This window comes from Ranitomeya variabilis, chromosome 4, assembly GCF_051348905.1.
Source record: "Ranitomeya variabilis isolate aRanVar5 chromosome 4, aRanVar5.hap1, whole genome shotgun sequence".
Taxonomy (NCBI): Eukaryota; Metazoa; Chordata; class Amphibia; order Anura; family Dendrobatidae; genus Ranitomeya; species Ranitomeya variabilis.
The window spans coordinates 644,120,248-644,141,544 of NC_135235.1; the positions used below are offsets into that span (position 1 = coordinate 644,120,248).

General features: G+C 45.8%; 1 protein-coding gene across 1 annotated transcript in view; it reads left to right on the forward strand.

The window, feature by feature from the left end:
• LOC143767365 (uncharacterized) overlaps nt 1-21,297 on the forward strand; it is a 307,056-nt gene that overhangs the window by 53,634 nt on the left and 232,125 nt on the right. The gene's annotated exons all lie outside the window — the stretch shown is intronic.

A 21,297-nucleotide genomic window follows, 5' to 3' on the forward strand; every position in this document is an offset into this window, starting at 1 on the left:
AAAGCAGAGCGGTGACGTCACCGCTGTGCTTTCCGGCTGGCCGGCGCTCACAGTGCAGAGAAGCACAGCGCCGGGGGACAGACAGCGGAAGGTAAGTATGTAGTGTTTGTTTTTTTTAACTTTTACGCTGGTAACCAAGGTAAATATCGGGTTACTAAGTGCGGCCCTGCGCTTAGTAACCCGATGTTTACCCTGGTTACCAGTGAAGACATCGCTGGATCGGTGTCACACACACCGATCCAGCAATGTCTGCGGGAGATCCAGCGACGAAATAAGGTGCTGGCCTCCTAGCTCCGACGAACGACATCACAGCAGGATCCTGATCGCTGCTGCGTGTCAAACACAACGATATCCAGGACGCTGCAACGTCACGGATAGCTAGCGATATCGTTGTTAAGTTGTTCAGTGTGAAGGTACCTTAAGACAGACTGGGGGGGAAGGGAAAGAGATTAAGAACCAAACTCACTATATGTCCCGTGACAACTAATTGCCACCACACTTACTGGTAGTCTCTCTGAACCCAATACATGCCCCAAAGAGTCCAAACTACATTATAACAGTCCATAATGTTATTCTGCATAGCTGTAAGATATTCCGTACCTCGTATATCTTGTATTCGCAACTGAAGTTGAGTAATCAGTATAGGGGCTGAACCGACTTCCACTTACAGGCTATCGATCATCTGGCAGACATTGTTATGTGTAATAAAAGCTGTTTAAATTTACGACCTAGTTGAAATGGTGATATATTGAGTAAATTAAATTTTGGATCCAAAGGGATCTGGAGGCCGGTAACTTTATAAATCAAGGACTTGACAATTTCCCAGAAACCTTGCATGTTTAGGCATGGCCAAAACAAATGTGATAGGTCACCTTTTGCATTCCCACATCTCCAACAACAATTAGAGATGGTAGGATTAAGTTTATGCAGGAGCAAAGGAGTATGATACCAGAACAGGAGTAGTTCATATTGGTTTTCCCTGTGGATGTAACATGTAGAATAGTGAAACAATCACATCCTTTTAATTAACGTTAATGTTTGTTAAAACCCCTCACAACCATGTCCTCCATTTCCTTGACAGATTTACCAAAGTATTTAAAATAGTTTTCCGGACAAGGGGTTTTGTATGAAAAACAAATGGACAAAACAGACAGAAACTGGTCAAATTTAGCAGGACAATATATTTGTTCCTTGGACCATGTCAGACATCTTTCTCCTCCTCGTGCCACCACCTCATGCTCATTATTCCAATACTTTCCACTGAAACAATCACATCCTTTTAATTAACGTTAATGTTTGTTAAAACCCCTCACAGCCATGTCCTCCATTTCCTTGACAGATTTACCTGTTGTGAAATTGGATTTTGGGCTACCCCGGTGGCCACTGGTGGAATTGAACTGGTGTGCATCATCCCCTCTGTTCACCTGTTTCCATCAGGATGTGGGAGTCGCTATTTAACCTTGCTTCTCTGTCACTTCCATGCCGGTCAACATTGTAATCAGAAGCCTTTCTGTGCATGTTCCTGCTGCTAGACAACTCCCAGCTAAGTTGGACTTTAGTCCTCGTTTGTTTTTGCATTTTGTTCCAGTTCACAGCTGTAGTTTCGTTTCTGTGTCTGGAAAGCTCTTGTGATCTGAAATTGCCACTCTGATGTTATGAGTTAATACTAGAGTCTTAAAGTAATTTCAGGATGGTATTTTGATAGGGTTTTCAGCTGACCATGAAAGTGTCCTTTCTGTCTTCCTGCTATCTAGTAAGCGGACCTCAATTTTGCTAAACCTATTTTCATACTACGTTTGTCATTTCATCTAAAATCACCGCCAATATATGTGGGGGCCTCTGTCTGCCTATCGGGGAAATTTCTCTAGAGGTGAGCCAGGACTATATTTTCCTCTGCCAGGATTAGTTAGTCCTCCGGCCGGCGCTGGGCGTCTAGGGATAAAAAACGTAGGCAACGCTACCCGGCTACTGTTAGTTGTGCGGCAGGTTTAGTTCATGGTCAGTTTAGTTTCCATCCTTCCAAGAGCTAGTACTAATGTTTGCTGGGCTATGTTCTCTTGCCATTGAGAACCATAACATTTACCAAAGTATTTAAAATAGTTTTCCGGAGCCCGCATCAAAGCGGGGGTTTTGACCTCGGACGTACTATCCCGTCCGAGGTCAGAAAGGGGTTAATGTGCTTATTTTTAAGCAACTCCTTTGTTACCTTGGCTGTATGTTTTGGGTCATTGTCTTGCTGGAAGACCCAGCCATGACCCATTTTTAATGTCCTGGTGGAGGGAAGTAAGTTGTCAATCAGGATTTTACGGTATTTGGCTCCATCCATTCTCCCATTGATTCAGTGAAGTAGTCCTGTGCCCTAAGCAGAGAAACATCCCCCAAAACATAATGTTTCCACCTCCGTGCAGTGGGAACGGTGTTCTTTTGGTTATAGTTAGCATTTCTCTTCCTCCAAACACGGTGAGTTGAGTTAATGCCAAAGAGCTCAATTTTTGTCTCATCTGACCACAGCACCTTCTCCCAATTACAGAAATATTCAGGTGTTCATTGGCAAACTTCAGATGGGCCTGCATATGTGCCTTCTTGAGCAAGGGGACCTTGTGGGCACTGCAGGATTTTAAACCTTTACGGCATAATGTGTTACCAGTTTTCTTGGTGACTGTGGTCCCAGCTGCCTTGAGATCATTAACAAGTTTCCTCCGTGTAGTTCATCAAGGTTACTCCACGAGGTGAGATTTTCCATGGTGCCACAGATCGATGTCGATTGACAGTCATTTTGTATTTCTTCCATTTTCTTACTATTGCACCAACAGTTGTCTCCTTCTCGCCCAGCGTCGTACTTATGGTTTTGTAGCCCATTCCAGCTTTGTGCAGGTCTATGATCTTGTCTCTGACATCCTTGTAAAGCTCTTTGGTCTTGCCCATGTTGTAGAGGTTAGAGTCTGACTGATTAATTGAGTCTGTGGACAGAAGTCGTTTATAAGGGTGACTATGTAAGACAGCTGTCTTTAATGCAGGTAACGAGTAGAGATGGACGAATTTGTTCGGAAAACGATCGCCAAATATAAATTCGGCACGAATATGGCACATTCGGATTAGTTATCGGACACTCGAGCTAAATTTTATAAAATGGGTAAAAAACTATAACATTCGGTAAAAGTGCGGGGATATATTTACGTTGCCACAAAAATATTTTCAGCACTTTAGCAACGATAATGGTGGTGTATCATGAGCGTTGGGCACGTGTTTGATGAGGGTAGGGGGCTTTCAGAACCCAGAGGCACGGAGTTCTTTTAAGCACAGCACTACAGTCTTTTTTTTTTTTTTTTTCCCCTCTAACTTTGTGTGCATATTGCGGCTAGCCAATCAAGGCACAGGAAGCGCCCACAATGTCCTGACACAACGGTTTGTGTCATTGGCTGCTGAAATCACATGTCCCTCTCCATATAAATAGCAGACATCTTGTTTTAGCGCCATTTTGGCACTGTAACAGCACACAGAGGCTGCTCCTGACGCTGGCACTGTTAACAGCAAGATGATAGCTGGTTAGTTAGGCGATTGTATATCAGTCAGATAATGTAGCTAGATAGTGTCCAGTGTGGCTGTAAAATGTACCTTCCGGAATTTCTTTTTTTGGGTCATTACTGAGGTTCACAGACAAAGCCAGCAGGGCACATGTCCTCCAAGTGTGTTGTGCACTGCTTCTGTTGTGCTCCATGCACAATTATAGCATTCTAAATAATATTTTTTCAGTAGCTAAATGTGAAAAAGCCTGCTGTATCCCAAATGTAAGCTAGTTAGATAGGTGGCTGGTTACATATCAGTCAGAGGGCTCATACTCACTACGGACGAGTGCAATCAGCTGGCATTTTCCCACGCTCAAGAGTTCATCTTAGTTCATGCCGGCAGGGACCACAGCTTCCGTGACGTCACCGCTAGTCACTGAAGCTCCGCTCCCAGCATTTCATTCATTCCCCAGTAGTTTACACCTGGGACGGTCGCATTAGCACCTCTACCGGTTGTAAACTGTATATACCCCAGATATTGATTACAGCGTGGGACTGACTGTACGCCGGACAGGTATGGGTATATTGTTGGTTTTTTATTTTAATTTTTTTTACAGGAGATCAAGGGCTTCTCTTGGATTACCAGTAACAATAAAATGGTCAAACAGTGTTTAGTGTTTTATTTCATTAAAATACTTTATTCTGCATGTGTGTGTGTTTATTTAACCCTTTACAAACTATAGGATTAGTAATGGATAGGTGTCTTATTGACACTTCTCCATTACTAAACCAGCTTAATGTCACCTTACAATACAAAGGTGACATTAACCCCTTTTTACCCCATATGCCAACACTACAGGGCAGTGGGAAGAAAGAGGCTATGTGCCGGAATTGGCGCATCTTACAGATGCACCTTTTCTGGGGTGGCTGGGGGCAAATGTTTTTAGCCAGGGGGAACCAATAACCATGGTCCCTCTCTTTTTTTAATTTAAATAGGTTTTTATTAAGAATAAACCAAAACATTACATTTCATTAACCTTTCATTTGTTACATAGAAAATTTTTTCCACATTTTCCAACAACCTCAACAATCCCAACATCCCCCCCCCAAAGGACAGCTCAGCTCCATAGAAACTTCTATATCTGCCATTAATGTTTCTCCATCTTAGATATCTCAGTTATGACCGCTTATACGTCTAGTAACTTCCATCATTCAAAAGGCCCTCTGCTCCCAACTCATTTTACCCACTATCCCAACTCAATCCACGGAGACCACATTTTATCAAACGTTTCTATTTTCCCTCGTCTCTTATAAACCCCCTTTTCCAGTTCGAGACCATGTTTTACATATTGAAGGAATTCTCTCCTAGCAGGTGGATCCTCCTTAATCCAGTTTCGTGCTATCACTTTCCGGGCCATATATAATAACCTAGCGATTGCTATCTTCCAGACATTTTCCACTCCCATTTCATCCATATATCCCAGTAAGCACACAATCGGATCTCTCGGAACCCTACATCTATACGCACTCTCCACTCTACTCAGAACCACCAACCAGAAACCAGCCAGTCTTGGACATGTCCACATCATATGGTATATTCCTGCATTCTCAGTCCTACATCTCGGGCACTCAGAGTCAGCACGCAGCCCCGCTTTATGCATAATTTCCGGAGACTTATAAACTCTATGTAGAATGTAAAGCTGCGAAAGCCTGTACGGTTCGCTTAGTGAAACTCGTGGAATCCACTCCAGCACCGACTTCCAGACTTCATTCTCCATTGGACCTAGATCTCTTTCCCATTTAGCTCTCGCTTTTATAGGAAAATTCAACAAATGTGTATGCAATAGGTCTTTATACAGGGTAGAGATAACTCCCCTTGTAGTCCCGTCACCACATACATATTCCAATACAATATCTTCTTGAATTCTAAGTCCAGCGTCCTTGTTTTGAGCCACAAAAGCGTGTCTCATCTGCGCATATTGATATTCCCCAGAAGGTTTTAGCCCGAATTCTCCCTGCAACTGGGAAAATGGTTTTAATATTCGTTGTTGAACTATCTGACTAACCTAGCAGATTCCTTTTGCCCGCCACTCCGTAAGCACCCCCAGAGCCGCAAATTCCACTAAATTATCATTAAGCCATAGCGGTGTAAATCTAGTCAAGCCCGTAACTCCCCGAATATGTTTCAGTCTGTTCCACAACTTTCTTATCAGAAACATGGTTGGATATAATTTTCCCAAAGCTCCCAAGGAGCCATCCTCTAAACACTGCACCACTGGGCACCTGTTGTGAATTTGGTTTTTGGGCTCCCCCGGTGGTCACTGGTGGTACTGGACTTGTGTGCTTCACTTTCTCTGTTCACCTGTTTCCATCAGCATATGGGTGTATCCTATTTAGCCTTGCTGCTCAGTTATTCTAGTGCCGGCCATCAATGTAACCAGAGCCTTTCTGTTGCATGTTCCTGCTTCTAGACTACTATCAGCTAAGTTGGACTCTTAGTCCTAAGTTTGTTTTGCATTTTTGTTCCAGTTATTATTATTATTATTATTATTATTATTATTATTATTATTATTATTTATTGTTATAGCGCCATTTATTCCATGGCGCTTTACAAGTGAGGAGGGGTATACATAATAAAAACAAGTACAATAATCTTGAACAATACAAGTCATAACTAGTACAGTAGGAGAGAGGACCCTGCCCGTGAAGGCTCACAATCTACAAGGGATGGGTGAGGATACAGTAGGTGAGGATAGAGCTGGTCATGCAGCGGTTTGGTCGATCGGTGGTTACTGCAGGTTGTAGGCTTGTCGGAAGAGGTGGGTCTTCAGGTTCTTTTTGAAGGTTTCGATGGTAGGTGAGAGTCTGATATGTTGCGGTAGAGAGTTCCAGAGTAGGGGCGATACGCGAGAGAAATCTTGTATACGATTGTGGGAAGAGGAGATAAGAGGGGAGTAGAGAAGGAGATCTTGTGAGGATCGGAGGTTGCGTGTAGGAAAGTACCGGGAGATGAGGTCACAGATGTAAGGAGGAGACAGGTTGTGGATGGCTTTGTACGTCATGGTTAGGGTTTTGTACTGGAGTCTCTGGGCAATGGGGAGCCAGTGAAGGGATTGACAGAGGGGAGAGGCCGGAGAATAGCGGGGGGACAGGTGGATTAGTCGGGCAGCAGAGTTTAGAATAGATTGGAGGGGTGCGAGAGTGTTTGAGGGGAGGCCACAGAGCAGGAGGTTGCAGTAGTCAAGGCGAGAGATGATGAGGGCATGGACTAGGGTTTTTGCAGATTCTTGGTTGAGGAATGAACGGATTCGTGCAATATTTTTGAGTTGAAGTCGGCAGGAAGTGGAAAGGGCTTGGATATGTGGTTTGAAGGAGAGATCAGCGTCAAGGATAACACCGAGGCAGCGAGCTTGTGGGACTGGGGAGAGTGGGCAGCCGTGTACTGTAATGGATAGGTTCGTTGGGGGGGTCACGTGAGATGGGGGAAAGATGATGAATTCTGTTTTGTCCATGTTAAGTTTCAGAAATCTAGCGGAGAAGAAGGATGAAATAGTGGACAGACATTGAGGGATTCTGGTTAGTAGGGAGGTGATATCTGGTCCAGAGATGTAGATCTGTGTGTCATCAGCATAAAGGTGATACTGAAAGCCATGAGATTCTATGAGCTGTCCCAGGCCAAAGGTGTAAATGGAGAAGAGCAGGGGCCCAAGGACTGAACCTTGTGGGACTCCGACAGATAGGGGGCGAGGTGAGGAGGTGGTGTGTGAGTGGGAGACGCTGAATGTCCGGTCTGTTAGGTATGATGAGATCCAGGATAGGGCCAAGTCTGTGATGCCAAGGGATGAGAGGGTCTGTAATAATAGGGAATGGTCCACTGTGTCAAAAGCAGCCGACAGGTCGAGGAGGAGAACAGAGTAGTGTCGCTTGCTCTTGGCGGTTAAGAGGTCGTTGGTGACCTTAGTTAGGGCAGTTTCAGTGGAGTGGTGTGACCGGAAGCCAGATTGTAAGCGGTCAAAGAGGGAGCAAGAAGAGAGATGGGAGGACAGTTCAAGGTAGACGTGTTGTTCAAGTAGTTTTGAGGCATAGGGGAGAAGTGATATAGGGCGATAGCTAGATACAGAGGATGGGTCAAGAGAGGGCTTTTTGAGGATAGGTGTGATGGAGGCATGTTTAAAGCTTGAGGGGAAAACACCAGTTGTTAGTGATAGGTTGAAGAGATGGGTTAGGGTTGGGATGAAGATTGTGGTGAGGTTTGGGATGAGGTGGGATGGGAGCGGGTCAAGTGCACAGGTGGTGAGATGCGATCTTGAGAGCAGAGTGGAGAGTTGATCTTCTGTAATGGTGGGGAAGTTGGTTTTGGAGGGGGAGGGGAGGGAAGTTGGGAGGAAGGGCTCTGGGGGTTGTTGACCAAAACTGTCTCTGATGTTATCAATCTTCTGCTTGAAGAATGAGGCAAAGTCTTCAGCAGAGATAAGTGGGGAGGGGGGAGGTGCTGGGGGACGGAGGAGAGAATTGAAGGTGTTGAATAACTGTTTAGGGTTGTGAGACAGGGAGGATATGAGAGATGAGAAGTAGGTTTGTTTAGCTGTGGCGAGTGTGGCCTTGAAAGTAGTGAGTGTCATGATCTCCATGGCCAGAGAACTAGCATAAGCCTCTATAGGAACAAGCTCTTGGAAGATGTAACTATACTGACCATGAACTAAACCTACCGCATCATCTAGAAGTAGCCAGGTAGCATGTCCTACTTTTATCCCTATATGCCCAGCGCCGGCCGGAGAACTAAATAATGCTAGCAGAGGGAAATATAAGACCTGACTCACCTCTAGAGAAATGCCCAAAAAAAGGAGACAGAAGCCCCCCACATATATTGGCGGTGATATGAGATGAAACAACAAACGCAGCAGGAAAATAGTTTTAGCAAATTTGAGGTCCGCTTTCTAGATAGCAGAAGACAGAAAGCATACTTTCATGGTCAGTAGAAAACCCTAACAAAACACATCCAGAAATTACTTTAGGACTCTGGCATTAACTCATAATACCAGAGTGGCAATTCCTGATCAACAAGAGCTTTCCAGACACAGTAACGAAACTGCAGCTGTGAACTGGAACCAAAATACAAAAACAAAACATGGACGAATGTCCAACTTATCTAGTAGATGTCTGGGAGCAGGAACAAGCACAGAGAGGCTTCTGATAACATAGTTGACCGGCAAGCATCTAACAGAGAAGCCAGGTTATATAGCGACACCCAGATCTAATCAGAACAGGTGAACAGGGAAGATGATGTCACAAGTTCAATTCCACCAGTAGCCACCGGGGGAGCCCAGAATCCAAATTCACAACAGTACCCCCCCCTCAAGGAGGGGGCACCGAACCCTCACCAGAACCACCAGGGCGATCAGGATGGGCCCTATGAAAGGCACGAACCAGATCAGAGGCATGAACATCAGATGCAGTGACCCAAGAATTATCCTCCTGGCCATATCCCTTCCACTTGACCAGATACTGGAGTCTCCGTCTGGAAACACGGGAGTCTAGGATTTTTTCCACAACGTACTCCAACTCACCCTCAACCAACACCGGAGCAGGAGGCTCAACGGAAGGCACAACCGGTGCCTCATACCTGCGCAATAACGACCGATGAAAAACGTTATGAATAGAAAAGGATGCAGGGAGGTCCAAACGGAAGGAAACAGGGTTAAGAATCTCCAATATTTTATACGGACCGATGAACCGAGGCTTAAACTTAGGAGATGATACCCTCATAGGGACAAAACGAGAAGACAACCACACCAAATCTCCAACACAAAGCCGAGGACCAACACGACGGTGACGGTTGGCAAAAAGCTGAGTCTTCTCCTGGGACAACTTTAAATTGTCCATCACCTGCCCCCAGATATGATGCAATCTCTCCACCACCGCATCCACTCCAGGACAATCCGAGGATTCCATCTGACCGGAGGAAAATCGAGGATGGAACCCCGAATTACAGAAAAACGGGGAAACCAAGGTGGCAGAGCTGGCCCGATTATTGAGGGCGAACTCCGCCAATGGCAAAAAAGCAACCCAATCATCCTGGTCAGCAGACACAAAACACCTCAGATATGTCTCCAGGGTCTGATTAGTCCGCTCGGTCTGGCCATTAGTCTGAGGGTGAAAAGCAGACGAAAAAGACAAATCTATGCCCATCCTAGCACAAAATGCCCGCCAAAATCTAGACACAAATTGGGTTCCTCTGTCAGAAACGATATTCTCAGGAATACCATGCAAACGAACAACATTTTGAAAAAACAGGGGCACCAACTCGGAAGAAGAAGGCAATTTGGGCAGGGGAACCAAATGAACCATCTTAGAAAAACGGTCACACACCACCCAGATGACAGACATCTTCTGAGAAACAGGCAGATCTGAAATAAAATCCATCGAGATGTGTGTCCAAGGCCTCTTAGGAATAGGCAAGGGCAACAATAATCCACTAGCCCGAGAACAACAAGGCTTGGCCCGAGCACAAACGTCACAAGACTGCACAAAGCCTCGCACATCTCGTGACAGGGAAGGCCACCAGAAGGATCTTGCCACCAAATCCCTGGTACCAAAAATTCCAGGATGACCTGCCAACGCAGAAGAATGCACCTCAGAGATGACTTTACTGGTCCAATCATCAGGAACAAACAGCCTATCAGGCGGACAACGATCCGGTCTATCCGCCTGAAACTCCTGCAAGGCCCGCCGCAGGTCTGGAGAAACGGCTGACAAGATAACTCCCTCCTTAAGAATACCTGTGGGGTCAGAGTTGCCAGGTGAATCAGGCTCAAAACTCCTAGAAAGGGCATCCGCCTTAACATTCTTAGAACCTGGTAGGTACGATACCACAAAATTAAACCGAGAAAAGAATAATGACCAGCGCGCCTGTCTAGGATTCAGGCGCCTGGCGGTCTCAAGATAAATCAAATTTTTGTGGTCAGTCAATACCACCACCTGATGTCTGGCCCCCTCGAGCCAATGGCGCCACTCCTCAAACGCCCACTTCATGGCCAAAAGCTCCCGATTCCCAACATCATAATTCCGCTCAGCGGGCGAAAATTTACGGGAAAAGAAGGCACAAGGCCTCATCACGGCGCAGTCAGAACTTTTCTGCGACAACACTGCCCCAGCTCCGATCTCAGAAGCGTCGACCTCAACCTGAAAAGGAAGAGTCACATCAGGCTGACGCAACACAGGGGCAGAAGAAAAACAGCGCTTAAGCTCCTGAAAGGCCTCCACAGCATCAGGGGACCAATTAGCAACATCAGCACCCTGTCTAGTCAAATCGGTCAATGGCTTAACGACATCCGAAAAACCAGAAATAAATCGACGATAAAAGTTGGCAAAGCCCAAAAATTTCTGAAGACTTTTAAGAGAAGAGGGCTGCGTCCAATCACAAATAGCTTGAACCTTGACAGGATCCATCTCAATGGAAGAGGGAGAAAAAATATATCCCAAAAAGGAAATTCTCTGAACCCCAAAAACGCACTTAGAACCCTTGACACACAGAGAATTAGACCGCAAAACCTGAAAAACCCTCTTAACTTGCCGGACATGAGAGTCCCAGTCATCCGAAAAAATCAGAATATCATCCAGATACACTATCATAAATTTATCCAAAAAATCGCGGAAAATATCATGCATAAAGGACTGGAAGACTGAAGGGGCATTAGAAAGACCAAAAGGCATCACCAAATACTCAAAATGGCCCTCGGGCGTATTAAATGCGGTTTTCCACTCATCCCCCTGCCTGATCCGCACCAAATTATACGCCCCACGGAGATCAATCTTAGAGAACCACTTGGCCCCCTTTATGCGAGCAAACAAATCAGTCAGCAACGGCAATGGGTATTGATATTTAACCGTGATTTTATTCAAAAGCCGATAATCAATACATGGTCTCAAAGAGCCGTCTTTTTTTGACACAAAGAAAAAACCGGCTCCTAAGGGAGATGACGATGGACGAATATGTCCCTTTTCCAAGGACTCCTTTATATATTCTCGCATAGCAGTATGTTCAGGCACAGACAGATTAAATAAACGACCCTTTGGGTATTTACTACCCGGAATTAAATCTATAGCACAATCGCACTCACGGTGCGGAGGTAGTGAACCAAGCTTGGGTTCTTCAAAGACGTCACGATAGTCAGACAGGAACTCAGGGATTTCAGAGGGGATAGATGATGAAATGGACACCAAAGGTACGTCCCCATGAGTCCCCTTACATCCCCAGCTCAACACAGACATAGCTCTCCAGTCAAGGACTGGGTTGTGAGACTGCAGCCATGGCAATCCCAGCACCAAATCCTCATGTAGATTATACAGCACTAGAAAACGAATAGTCTCCTGGTGATCCGGATTAATACACATAGTCACTTGTGTCCAGTATTGTGGTTTATTATTAGCCAATGGGGTGGAGTCAATCCCCTTCAGAGGAATAAGAGTTTCCAAAGGCTCTAAATCATACCCACAACGATTGGCAAAGGACCAATCCATAAGACTCAAAGCGGCGCCAGAGTCGATATAGGCGTCAGTAGTAATAGATGACAAAGAGCAAATCAGGGTCACAGACAAAATAAATTTAGACTGTAAAGTGCCAATGGAAACAGATTTATCAAGCTTTTTAGTACGTTTAGAGCATGCTGATATAACATGAGTAGAATCCCCACAATAGAAACACAACCCATTTTTCCGTCTAAAATTCTGCCGCTCGCTTCTGGACAGAATTCTATCACACTGCATGCTTTCTGGCGTCTTCTCAGTGGACACCGCCAGATGGTGCACTGGTTTGCGCTCCCGCAGACGCCTATCGATCTGAATGGCCATTGTCATGGACTCATTCAGACCCGCAGGCACAGGGAACCCCACCATAACATCCTTAATGGCATCAGAGAGACCCTCTCTGAAAGTAGCCGCCAAGGCACACTCATTCCACTGAGTAAGCACAGACCATTTACGGAATCTTTGGCAGTAAATTTCAGCTTCATCTTGCCCCTGCGATAGGGACATCAAAGTTTTTTCTGCCTGAAGTTCCAAATGAGGTTCCTCATACAGCAAGCCCAAGGCCAAAAAAAACGCATCCACATTGCGCAACGCAGGATCCCCTGGTGCCAATGCAAAAGCCCAGTCTTGAGGGTCGCCGCGGAGCAAGGAAATCACAATCCCAACCTGCTGTGCAGGGTCTCCAGCAGAACGAGATTTCAGGGACAAAAATAGCTTACAATTATTTCTAAAATTCTGAAAGCTAGATCTATTCCCTGAGAAGAATTCCGGCAAAGGAATTCTCGGCTCAGATACCGGAGCATGAATAATAAAATCTTGCAAATTTTGTACTTTCGTGGTGAGATTATTCAAACCTGCAGTTACACTCTGAAGATCCATTATTAACAGGTGAACACAAAGCCATTCAAAGATTATAAGGAGAGAGAAAAAAAAGAAAGACTGCAGCATAGACAGACTGGCAAGTGATCCAATTAAGAGCACAGAAAAAAAAAAAAAAAAAACTCTCAGCAGACTTCTTATTTCTCTCCTTTCTCAGCCAAGGATTTTAACCCTTTAGTGGCCGGTCAAACTGTCATGATCTCCATGGCCAGAGAACTAGCATAAGCCTCTATAGGAACAAGCTCTTGGAAGATGTAACTATACTGACCATGAACTAAACCTACCGCATCATCTAGAAGTAGCCAGGTAGCATGTCCTACTTTTATCCCTATATGCCCAGCGCCGGCCGGAGAACTAAATAATGCTAGCAGAGGGAAATATAAGACCTGACTCACCTCTAGAGAAATGCCCAAAAAAAGGAGACAGAAGCCCCCCACATATATTGGCGGTGATATGAGATGAAACAACAAACGCAGCAGGAAAATAGTTTTAGCAAATTTGAGGTCCGCTTTCTAGATAGCAGAAGACAGAAAGCATACTTTCATGGTCAGTAGAAAACCCTAACAAAACACATCCAGAAATTACTTTAGGACTCTGGCATTAACTCATAATACCAGAGTGGCAATTCCTGATCAACAAGAGCTTTCCAGACACAGTAACGAAACTGCAGCTGTGAACTGGAACCAAAATACAAAAACAAAACATGGACGAATGTCCAACTTATCTAGTAGATGTCTGGGAGCAGGAACAAGCACAGAGAGGCTTCTGATAACATAGTTGACCGGCAAGCATCTAACAGAGAAGCCAGGTTATATAGCGACACCCAGATCTAATCAGAACAGGTGAACAGGGAAGATGATGTCACAAGTTCAATTCCACCAGTAGCCACCGGGGGAGCCCAGAATCCAAATTCACAACAAGTGAGGGACTGTTTGAATGCGATGAAGTGGTTGTTGGAGTGGGATCTTTTCCATCTGCGCTCAGCAGCCCTGGAAGCTCGCCTCAGTTCTTTGGTCAGGCTGGTGTGCCAGGGCTGTCTGTTGATTTTGGGAGCTTTGGTATGTGTAAGTGGGGCAGCAGATTCCAAAGCTACAGCTATTGTGGTGTTATATAGAGCGGCAGCGTCATCCGCATTGTGTATGGAACTTATGTCTGTGAGAGGGAGGAGGGATTCAGAGAATGAATGTAGGTCAAGATGTTTAATATTTCTGCGAGGGTGTGAAAGTTTGTGGGGTGGGGACTCTAGACATGGAGTGGAGAGAGATGAGAATGTGAGAAGGTTGTGGTCAGAGAGTGGAAGAGGTGAGTTAGAGAGGTTAGATAGGGAGCAGAGGCGGGTGAAGATGAGGTCCAGTGTGTGACCATCTTTGTGAGTGGCTGCAGAAGACCATTGAGTGAGGCCGAAGGAGGAAGAGAGAGATAGAAGTTTAGTGGCAGCTGAGAGGGAAGTGTCAATGGGGATGTTGAAATCGCCCATGATGATAGTGGGGATGTCTGCAGAAAGGAAATTAAGTAGCCAGGTGGTGAAGTGGTCAAAGAAGATGGTGGCTGGCCCTGGGGGGCGGTAAATGACAGCCAGTTGGAGGTTGGAGGGGGAGTAGATGCGCACAGAGTGCACCTCAAAGGAAGGGAGGGTAACAGAGGGTGGCAGTGGGATTGGGGTGAAGGAGCAGTCATCTGACAGGAGAAAACCAACTCCCAGTTCACAGTTATGTTATTTTTCTGTAGCTGGAAGCTCTTGTGGGCCGAAATTGCCACTCCGGTGTCATGAGTTGACACATGAGTCTTAAAGTAATTTCGGGATGGTACTTTAATAGGGTTTTCAGCTGACCGTGAAGTTCCCTATTGTATCTTCTTGCTATCTAGTAAGCGGACTTCGCTTTGCTGAACCTACCTTCATACTACGTATGTCTTTTCCTCTGAACTCACCGCCAATATATGTGGGGGGCTTCTGTCTCCTTTTTGGGGGAATTTCCCTAGAGGTAAGCCAGGTCTGTCTTTTCCTCTATTAGGGTTAGTTAGTCCTCCGGCTGGCGCTAGGCGTCTAGGGATAAAACGTAGGTACGCCACCCGGCCACTGTTAGTTGTGTGGTAGGTTTAGCTCACGGTCAGCTCGAGATTCCATCACCCAAGAGCTGTTCTGTTATTTATGTTCTCTGACGTTCCCTTGCCATTGGGAACCATGACAGTATGGCCGGCCAAGGGTTAAAACCGTTGGCAGAAGAAAGGAGAGAAAAAGAAGTCTGCAGATTTTTATTTTTTTTTTTCCTTCTGAGCTTGCTTTTTAGTTGACTCAGTTGCATTTCTGCTCTAATTGCAGCCTTTGTCTCTCTCTCTCCTTCTAATCCTTGAATGGCTCTGATCTCACCTGATTAAAATGGATCCTCAGAGTATGGCTACAGGTTTGAATAATCTTGCTATGAAGGTTCAAAATTTACAGGATTTTGTTATTCATGCTCCTATATCTGAACCTAGAATTCCTATACCAGAATTTTTCTCCGGGGATAGATCTCGTTTCCTGAATTTCAAAAATAATTGTAAATTATTTCTTTCCCTGAGATCTCGCTCCGCTGGAGATCCCGCACAGCAGGTTAAGATAGTAATTTCCTTGCTGCGGGGTGACCCTCAAAACTGGGCATTTGCATTGGCACCCGGGGATCCTGCGTTGCTCAATGTGGATGCGTTTTTTCTGGCTTTGGGGTTGCTTTATGAGGAACCTAACTTAGAGATTCAGGCTGAAAAAGCCTTGATGGCCCTATCTCAAGGGCAAGATGAAGCTGAAATATACTGCCAAAAATTTCGTAAATGGTCTGTGCTTACTCAGTGGAATGAGTGCGCCCTGGCGGCGAATTTCAGAGAGGGTCTCTCTGATGCCATTAAAGATGTTATGGTGGGGTTCCCTGCACCTACAGGTCTGAATGAGTCCATGACAATGGCTATTCAGATTGATCGGCGTTTGCGGGAGCGCAAACCTGTGCACCATTTTTTCTGAGAAGGCTCCAGAAAATATGCAATGTGATAGAATTCTGTCTAGAAGCGAACGGCAGAATTTTAGGCGAAAGAATGGGTTGTGCTTCTATTGTGGTGATTCAACTCATGTTATATCAGCATGCTCTAAACGTACAAAAAAGATTTCAATTTGCACTTTACAGTCTAAGTTTATTCTGTCTGTGACCTTGATTTGTTCATTATCGTCAATTACCGCGGATGCCTATGTCGACTCTGGCGCCGCTTTGAGTCTAATGGATTGGTCCTTTGCCAGGCGCTGTGGGTTTGATCTAGAGCCTCTGGAAGTTCCTATACCTCTGAAGGGTATTGACTCTACACCATTGGCTAGTAATAAACCACAATACTGGACACAAGTGACTATGCGTATGAATCCAGACCATCAGGAGATGATTCGCTTCCTTGTGTTGTACAATCTACATGACGTTTTGGTGCTCGGATTACCATGGTTACAATCTCATAACCCAGTCCTTGACTGGAAAGCTATGTCTGTATTAAGCTGGGGATGTCAGGGAGCTCATGGGGACGTACCTTTGGTTTCCATTTCGTCATCTATTCCCTCTGAGATTCCGGAATTTTTGTCTGATTATCGTGATGTTTTTGAGGAGCCTAAGCTTGGTTCACTACCTCCTCACAGAGATTGCGATTGTACCATAGATCTGATTCCGGGCAGTAAATTTCCAAAGGGTCGTTTATTTAATCTATCTGTACCTGAACATGCTGCTATGCGAGAATATATTAAGGAGTCCCTGGAAAAGGGACATATTCGTCCTTCTTCATCTCCCTTAGGAGCCGTTTTTTTCTTTGTATCTAAAAAAGATGGCTCTTTGAGGCCGTGTATTGATTATCGACTCTTGAATAAAATTACAGTCAAATATCAGTATCCTCTGCCACTGCTTACTGATTTGTTTGCTCGAATAAAAGAAGCTAAGTGGTTCTCTAAGATTGATCTCCGTGGGGCGTATAATTTGGTGCGAATTAAGCAGGGGGATGAGTGGAAAACCGCATTTAATACGCCCGAGGGCCATTTTGAGTATTTAGTAATGCCTTTTGGTCTTTCAAATGCCCCTTCAGTCTTTCAGTCCTTTATGCATGACATTTTCCGTGAATATTTGGATAAATTTATGATCGTGTATCTGGATGATATTTTGATTTTTTCGGATGACTGGGATTCTCATGTCCAACAGGTCAGGAGGGTTTTTCAGGTTTTGCGGGCTAATTCCTTGTGTGTGAAGGGTTCTAAGTGTATTTTTGGGGTTCAAAAGATTTCTTTTTTGGGGTACATTTTTTCCCCCTCTTCCATTGAGATGGATCCTGTCAAGGTTCGGGCTATTTGTGATTGGACGCAACCTTCTTCTCTTAAGAGCCTTCAGAAATTTTTGGGCTTTGCTAATTTTTATCGTCGATTTATAACTGTTTTTTCTGATGTTGCTAAACCTTTGACTGATTTGACCAAAAAGGGTGCTGATGTTGCTGATTGGTCCCCTGCTGCTGTGGAGGCCTTTCGGGAGCTTAAGCGCCGCTTTTCTTCCGCCCCTGTGTTACGTCAGCCTGATGTTACTCTTCCTTTTCAGGTTGAGGTCGATGCTTCCGAGATCGGAGCTGGGGCGGTCTTGTCGCAGAAAAGTTCCGACTGCTCCGTGATGAGACCTTGTGCGTTCTTTTCTCGAAAATTTTCGCCCGCCGAGCGAAATTATGATATTGGTAATCGGGAGCTTTTGGCTATGAAGTGGGCTTTTGAGGAGTGGCGTCATTGGCTTGAGGGGGCTAGACATCAGGTGGTGGTATTGACCGATCACAAGAATTTGATTTATCTTGAGTCTGCCAGGCGCCTGAATCCTAGATAGGCGCGCTGGTTGTTGTTTTTCTCTCGGTTTAATTTTGTGGTCTCATACTTACCAGGTTCTAAAAATGTGAAGGCGGATGCCCTTTCTAGGAGTTTTGAGCCTGATTTCCCTGGTGATTCTGAACCTACAGGTATCCTTAAGGATGGGGTGATATTATCTGCTGTTTCCCCAGACCTGCGACGGGCTTTGCAGGAGTTTCAGGCGGATAGACCTGATCGTTGCCCGCCTGGTAGACTGTTTGTTCCTGATGATTGGACCAGTAGAGTCATCTCGGAGGTTCATTCTTCTGTGTTGGCAGGTCATCCCGGGATCTTTGGTACCAGGGATTTGGTGGCTAGGTCCTTCTGGTGGCCTTCCCTGTCTCGAGATGTACGAGTTTTTGTGCAGTCTTGTGATGTTTGTGCTCGGGCCAAACCGTGTTGTTCTCGGGCCAGCGGATTGTTGTTATCTTTGCCTATTCCGAAGAGGCCTTGGACTCACATCTCTATGGATTTTATTTCTGATCTCCCTGTTTCTCAGAAAATGTCTGTCATCTGGGTGGTGTGTGACCGTTTTTCAAAGATGGTCCATTTGGTGCCCTTGCCTAAGTTACCTTCCTCATCCGAGTTGGTTCCTCTGTTTTTTCAAAATGTGGTTCGCTTGCATGGTATTCCGGAGAATATCGTTTCTGACAGGGGGACCCAGTTCGTGTCTAGATTTTGGCGGGCGTTCTGTGCTAGGATGGGCATTGATTTGTCTTTTTCGTCTGCGTTCCATCCTCAGACTAAGGGCCAGACTGAGCGAACTAATCAGACCTTGGAGACTTATTTGAGGTGTTTTGTGTCTGCGGATCAGGATGACTGGGTTGCCTTTTTGCCGTTGGCGGAGTTTGCCCTCAATAATCGGGCTAGTTCTGCCACTTTGGTTTCTCCTTTCTTTTGCAATGCGGGGTTTCATCCTCGTTTTTCTTCCGGTCAGGTGGAGTCTTCGGATTGTCCTGGAGTGGATACTGTGGTGGAGAGGTTGCATCGGATTTGGGGACAGGTGGTGGACAATTTGGAGTTGTCCCAGGAGAAGACTCGGCATTTTGCTAACCGCCGTCGTCGTGTTGGTCCTCGTCTTCGTGTTGGGGACTTGGTGTGGTTGTCTTCTCGTTTTGTCCCTATGAGGGTTTCTTCTCCTAAGTTTAAGCCTCGGTTCATCGGCCCGTATAAGATTTTGGAGATTCTTAACCCCGTGTCCTTTCGATTGGACCTCCCAGCATCTTTTTCTATCCATAATGTCTTCCATTGGTCATTATTGCGCAGGTATGAGGTACCGGTTGTGCCTTCCGTTGAGCCTCCCGCTCCGGTGTTGGTTGAGGGTGAATTGGAGTACGTTGTGGAGAAGATCTTGGACTCCCGTGTTTCCAGACGGAAACTTCAGTATCTGGTCAAGTGGAAGGGCTACGGTCAAGAGGATAATTCTTGGGTGACAGCCTCTGATGTTCATGCCTCTGATTTGGTCCGTGCCTTTCATAGGGCTCGTCCTGATCGCCCTGGTGGTTCTTGTGAGGGTTCGGTGCCCCCTCCTTGAGGGGGGGGGGTGCTGTTGTGAATTTGGTTTTTGGGCTCCCCCGGTGGTCACTGGTGGTACTGGACTTGTGTGCTTCACTTTCTCTGTTCACCTGTTTCCATCAGCATATGGGTGTATCCTATTTAGCCTTGCTGCTCAGTTATTCTAGTGCCGGCCATCAATGTAACCAGAGCCTTTCTGTTGCATGTTCCTGCTTCTAGACTACTATCAGCTAAGTTGGACTCTTAGTCCTAAGTTTGTTTTGCATTTTTGTTCCAGTTCACAGTTATGTTATTTTTCTGTAGCTGGAAGCTCTTGTGGGCCGAAATTGCCACTCCGGTGTCATGAGTTGACACATGAGTCTTAAAGTAATTTCGGGATGGTACTTTAATAGGGTTTTCAGCTGACCGTGAAGTTCCCTATTGTATCTTCTTGCTATCTAGTAAGCGGACCTCGCTTTGCTGAACCTACCTTCATACTACGTATGTCTTTTCCTCTGAACTCACCGCCAATATATGTGGGGGGCTTCTGTCTCCTTTTTGGGGGAATTTCCCTAGAGGTAAGCCAGGTCTGTCTTTTCCTCTATTAGGGTTAGTTAGTCCTCCGGCTGGCGCTAGGCGTCTAGGGATAAAACGTAGGTACGCCACCCGGCCACTGTTAGTTGTGTGGTAGGTTTAGCTCACGGTCAGCTCGAGATTCCATCACCCAAGAGCTGTTCTGTTATTTATGTTCTCTGACGTTCCCTTGCCATTGGGAACCATGACAGGCACCTGCCTGTCACCCCCTCCATCAATTTTTGTACCGCATTTAAAGACGCCACCCGTTCCCAGCCCTTCAAATGCTGACTCTGAGCTGCAAGAAAATACAGTTCCGGGTTGGGCAGAGCCAAACCACCATCTTCCTTAGGTCGCTGAAGGGTCTCCAGGTTAATACGTGAGTATTTCTTCCCCCATATCAAGCTTCTAAAAAGGCCATTAATCTGACGAAATTTCCCACGTGGGATCCAAACTGGCACGTTATGAAGAACATATAATATTTTGGGCATCAGAACCATTTTAATAAGATTGACCCTTCCTACCACCGACAAGTGTAGCTTATTCCACGCGTCCACTTTCGCCTTTAACACTCCCATAACAGGAGTCAAATTCCTTTGTAGATATTCCGTAATTGGCATCGAAATCCATATCCCAAGATATTTAAAATGAGATGCCACCTTAAGCCTCCCTTCTCCCAGTATCTCATTCTCACCCACACCATCTACCATAAATAGAACCGATTTGTCCCAGTTTATCTTCAGACCCGACCATGAACCAAATCTCTCAATAATCTCAATGGCTCCTTTCTGGGTCAGCCAAAAACAATAAAACATCATCTGCGTACAGCGCTATCTTTTCCTCGACCCTCCCATATTTGAACCCAGGGACCCCTTCAGATTGCCGAATCTTGGCTGCCAAGGGCTCCACAGCCAGAGCAAACAAAAGAGGTGAAAGCGGGCACCCCTGTCTTGTACCCCTAGTCAGTAGGGTTGAGCGAAACGGGTCGTTCATTTTCAAAAGTCGCCGACTTTTGGCAAAGTCGGCGTCTCATGAAACCGAGCCGATCCCAGCGTTGCATCGGCCATGCGGTACGCGACTTTCGCGCCAAAGTCGCGTTTCAATTACGCGAAAAGCGCCATTTCTCAGCCAATGAAGGTGAACGCAGAGTGTGGGCAGCGTGATGACATAGGTCCTGGTCCCCACCATCTTAGAGAAGGGCATTGCAGTGATTGGCTTGCTGTCTGCGGCGTCACAGGGGCTATAAAGGGGCGTTCCCGCCGACCGCCATCTCACTGCTGCTGCTCTGAGCTTAGGGAGAGGTTGCTGCCGCTTCATTAGAAGCAGGGAGAGCATTAGGCAGGGTCCATTAACCACCAAACCGCTTGTGCTGTAGCGATTTCCACTGTCCAACACCACCTTCGGTGTGCAGGGACAGTGGAAGCTACATTTTTTTTTTTCTCTCAG